Genomic DNA, 5,617 nt, shown 5'->3' with positions numbered 1-5,617 from the left:
GCCACTCCCATTGGCCGAGCAGTTGCTAGGAGACCTTCAACAAGAGCCTGCACCGCCCTGGCGGGCTGGGGCCGGGGCTGAGGCCGCGCCGACACCTGCTCCGCCCCCCCCCCCCCCCCAAACCGCGTTCGGCCCCACCCCGACCTCGACCGCAGCCGCGGGGCGGCGGGGCAGAGCCACGGCGGGAGGGCGCGGGGGGCCCCGCGTCGCCTGGGCCGCTCTCGGCACCTGTTGGCAGGCGCGTGGGTGCGAGGCGGAGACCGAGGGCGGAGGAGCGGGGGCGAGGGAGGGGAAAGGGCCGTTAGCCGGGCTGAGGGGAGCGCCGCGCGCGCCGAGCGTTGCCTGCTCGCCGCGCGTTGGGCCCGCGCTGCGGTCTCCTTTTCCCCCAGGAACGGTCACCAGTTTTGAAAAATCTATCCTAAGAGTTAACCCTTGTCCTCGACTGTAACAATATGGTGCTGCTTTTCTTTCCCACGTACTAGTCAGACTACTGAAGACTATTTGAGCAGCTGGACACAAAAACATAGGAAGCCTTTCGCTGTATCGTGCTGCTACTCCGCTAGTCTAAACTCAGGTTTCTGCAATAATACACTCCTGAAGAAGTTAGAAAACTTCATAGTTGATCCTGCCCATTGCTGGGCGCTGCCTGAAGCCACGGCATTCCCGACTCGAGCCATCGGCTCCCACCAGGAATTCCTGGCACTCGCCAAGAGCAAGGCGCGTCCAGGCCGGCGGGCCCGAGGTCGCGCCTGCGCCTCTGCCCTGCCTGCCGCGAGGGCGTCGAGCACCACCACAGCACGCGGCTCCTCCCTGCCCGCCGAGCAGCAGTGGCGATAACCCAGCATACCTCACCCAGTGTGTGGGAATTTTGGTAAAATTACCCAATAGAACTCGGTAAAATTAATTGAATAGTCATGCTATGTAAGATGCGATTACCCTCTTTACCTGCGTTTGCAAGACGACAGCCTTTACTGACTCAGTGACTTCCTCACTGATTTTTCCAGATACCTACCCCGTTCCTAACCAAGCACATTAAATCCTGCGAATCATGCATAGGTATGCCTGTAAGATTTAATTCTCGATTTTGTGTGTTGGTATAAGCTTGCTGATGTCTCATTTCACCTCACATCCCTTTGTTTTTACATTTTTGTACAGGAAGGTGTAATCAGTTTCTATTTTGCCCTGTATAACGTGACATTTTCACCCTCATTTCTTTCCAGGTTAATTAACAATAACTTTTTAAAATTACGACCTTAATTCTATTTTTATGACCTTAATTATGTTTTTGTTTTTAAAGATCAGGAGAACAGAACAGGTTCAAGTGAATAAAATAATATTTTTAATACAGCAAACGGTTTAATTTCTAGTGACTCCTGAGTCTCCAAAGAATAGCTCCATTCTCTGTAAACTTACCTTTATTGGTTCAATATTCTCTCTACATTTAGCTGTTATATCGGAGAACTCAGTGCAAATAATCACAAATATCTAAAAAAAAAAAAAAGCAAAATGAAGAGACTGAGATTTATTTTTATCAATTTGTCAAAAGCAAGGGCATTATAGCCCAAATCAAGAAATACAAATCAATTATTGACAGAAAAAAGGCAGCTTAATGTACAGTAGATAGAATGGCTGTTAGGACTGGAAAGCTACCATCAAAGAGAATAGCACAAATTGGGTCATAAATGACTCTTTTAAATAGATTATATAGTTTTACACATTTTTATAAATTCAAATTTACTCACCCAAGCTGGCAAATATTATTTTTCTACTTTCAGTGCAAGAAGGTGGTAAAGTAGCATATTGGCTGGGCATGAGCTTTTCATCGAGAGGGTGCGCAGAGTAGCCAGAATGACGCTCTGTGACATGGCACAAGGGATGGAATCCCAAAAGCAAACATGTCCTGGAGGTTTTCCCACTGCAAACGTAACTGCATTAAACCTCATCACCTCTCTTGTGCGTTGTTTGGTCTCCTTCTGGATTCTTTTTCGTTCAATGTTTCATTGTTTTCAAAGATGATCTTGAGAATGGCAAAGCACTGAATAAGGTCAAAATCAGCCTTATAAAATTCTCACCAAAATTTAGCTACTATGCATGAAATATACTTGTTATCAGGATTGAAAGTAAGGCTATTTCTTTTGTTTGCAAGCAAACCGTAATTACTTCCTCTGGGCAGATGAAAAAGAATTATATAGGGCTAGTAACCTGACTGGTTCTTACTGTGTAGGTAGCACACTTCTGATGCTTGCAGAAATACTGCTTATTATTTTGGCTTTTAGTACCGTTGCAGTTTTTAATAACACATTCCTTTTAGAGTTATTTAGGCCATAGGAAATAATTCTTAACAGGTTAATTGCAGAGGCTTTATGACTTGGGTTGATTGCAGAGACTTTGAACTTTGATACTGCAGAGTAGCTTTGCTGCAGGTGCAGTCTTATGACGAAGCAGACTTACACAGAATATATGTATGTTAGTGGTAATGGCAAGTGGGACAACAGATTTTGTTCATGGGAAGGGTTAAGCTTCTCTAGCTTTAAAAGATAATACATGGGGTGGGTGGTGCTGAATTCTCTTTGTCCATTTGATCTTAGCAGCTGTTCCTGAGGTTGATGTTATTCAAAAGAGAACTCCCCAAGCACTTTGCTGTGCATCATGGGTTGATTTTTTTTTTAATTTTTTTTTTTTTTTAAAAAGGCTGCCCAGAAAAGAAGTCTTTGAGGGATGCTTTCGGGCAAGAGGGTCAGAGCAAATTCTACCTTATGAGAAATTGTAGCTCAACACACTTACTTGTATATGACGCACTCATTCAGTCCACAGTGAGAACAATTAAAATACACTTTTTAAAACTGGTTCATACCAAGATAGGATATACGCAGGAGTTTGTTGAGGAGAAAGAGTGGTCCTATCAGAAATTTTGGTTTTCACAGGACACAGTAGAGGGCAACATGAAATATTTCTTGTTTTTGACAGTAACCCAAGTTTTAAGAGTACAACTCCTTAAACAGCTTTTTTTTTTTTTTCATACTTGCAATTTATTTACTTGTTTTTGCTTAAACAAAAGTCAATAAATGGAATTATTTGGAGACTCACTTTATTTTGCTTTATAATTTAGCTGTTTAAAAAAGCCTTTTGTTATCTCATAGCTTTTCCTGTCTGTGACATAGAACATTATCCTTAACATTTATTTTAGTCCCATTTCTTTTATAAACAGTTTATACAATAAATTATTAGAGAAGTTTGAAAAGTCTTTTCTTCTTTGCAATCCTTTGCTAAAAGATGAGATTAAGAATTATAATGGGAAAAATATAACCAGGGGAAACTGGTTGCTTTGGGAAGTGGCATACAGAAAGTACCTCTACAAACTTAAATTCAAGCTAGATTAAACTGCAACATGGACAAGGGCACAAAGACGGTCCAAATACACAGAGATGGACTGATCCACAGTTTGTTTGCATTTCAATTCAAACTCATCTTCTTAACTACATTCAAAAATGCTGTTTACTGGGGTGGTTTCTATAGCAGTGTCCTGCTTAATTATGAATCAGCGGAGCTGATGAACCGTTGACTACCAGAAGCTCATTAAAATGTCTGATCCTGTTATGCAATAGGCTAGTGGCAGTCTGCAACTCCTTTATTATCTCTTAGTATAAGAGCTGTACATCTCAACAAAGCCAAACTCATAGGGCTTTTATGCCTTTTTTTAATGGAAATGCATAGAGACAACCTCATCAGCTATCCTATGGGCTGTGCTCTGCACTGGTAAGTGTATTAAGTTCTGTTCTTGGTGCCAGCTTACATATAAGGCTCCGGTCATGGAACGAGCTTTAGCAGATACACCTACTTGTGCACAGCCCACTGGAGGCAAAGTGCTCACAGCCATCTCCAGGGATGCAGACACCCACAGCAGAATTTAGGTGGGTTTTACACACTTACATCCACCTGTGATCCAGTCCCTCCTCCTGCCTCTCTATGTGATAGGCACTTAGTTGAGTATCTGAAAGTCATTCAAATTTTGTCTGAAAGTTCCCTCTGCTCCTGCACTTCAACTGCAAGATTTCAGGCTAATCTCTGTTAGATTATAAAAAGTAGATAAAAAGGTGCCTAACCTCCCTCCCCAGGGGTTTGACCAACTTAGCACCCATCAACATTCACAAAAATATCCATGGGATGAGATGGTGTGGCTGCTTGATCAGAGCATCCTCCCCAAGCCTTGTGCTAAAGTAGGGCCCCTGCGCAGAAAGCAATCTAAGCATCAAGGATCCAAGAAGACAGAATACAAGAGAGATACTGACTCCACAGCAAAGAAACTACAACCTGCTCTGAACAAGAGCACCTCAGGGTGACAGGATACCCTTTTCCCAAACCTGCCTACACTGTTCTGCTTTTGCGCTAGCCCTGGTTTTCGTTGGATCCTAAGCTGAATCAATTCAGCTCACTAATTCTACAGAAAAATTCTATTTTGGGGGAGAGAGGGGTCTAGTTTTCCAACAGCTTAGCAAGTGAATTGGCTCACAGAGGATGCCATACGTGCTAGAGCCAGTACAAGATAATCTAGGGGGAGGAGAGAGCGAAAAAGAAAGGTAGGGAGAGGAATGGGACCTCCCAGTTTTGGTAGCAATGAGATGCTCATCCCTCTCATGTAGCTACATTTTCAAATTTCTGTCGCTGCAGCATTACTTCTAGTTTCTATTCAATAACATTTCAGGTTAATCTATAAACAAATGTAGCAGATATCCAGCTCATCAAACTATCCTCATGCATGTATATGGCATCATGGGCACCTGACTTTTGTTTTCCATTCTGGGAAGCAGGCACCAGATTAGCAGAGGTACCACCTTGCTCGCAGTCACTTAAGCCTTTTATTGGATTTGTCCCAAAGTCCTTTGTAGGAGGATAAAACATCAGCTGACTACAATGCCTGCAGCTACTCAGGCTCACTTCCGAAATCTATTCTAGACTGTTTCTAGTTCAAGGGACTGCTCCCATGAGGTAGGCAGCACACAATGCCATTTAATTCAACTGTGTTGAAGGGTTTCAACGAAGCAGGGATACCTCCTGAAAAATCTTGTTCCTAGTAGCTATAGCAACTTGTGCCATGAGACAGTTGTTCTTCTTCCCACCCTTTCCTGTCCTACACATACAGCATCCTCAGAGAATCTGTGCAATATTTTGCATTTCTGTTTCAATCTTCATCTGAAAGAGTTTTACAAACATTTTTTTCAATCTCTTGACACTCCTGAAATATCGCTATAGACTGGAAATACTCATCAGCAAATAAACAAGTTTGCGTCAAAGAAATACTTGACTTCTTGCTAATTATTTCCCTTCTCCTCCTTGTCTGGCTCCCAAAATAACATACAGAACACCAAACTCTGATGAGTTATCAAATAAAGAAGGAGTAATAGCGTTAAGATGATTTTAAGCACGTTGGAACTGAGGCACCAGAGCATTAAGGATGTTTTCAAGGGACTCCATTCTACAAGCCAAGAGCTGAAATTTATTTTCTTGGCTCCAATTTCAGATTATGAAGACTACATATGTAAAAAAAAAAAAAAAAAAAAGTCAATAGAAACATACCCTAACTCTGTCACACGAGTTTACCATTCATTTTTCACTCCTA

Source organism: Struthio camelus, chromosome 8 (assembly GCF_040807025.1).
Source record: "Struthio camelus isolate bStrCam1 chromosome 8, bStrCam1.hap1, whole genome shotgun sequence".
Taxonomy (NCBI): domain Eukaryota; kingdom Metazoa; phylum Chordata; class Aves; order Struthioniformes; family Struthionidae; genus Struthio; species Struthio camelus.
This window is presented reverse-complemented; position numbering follows the sequence as displayed.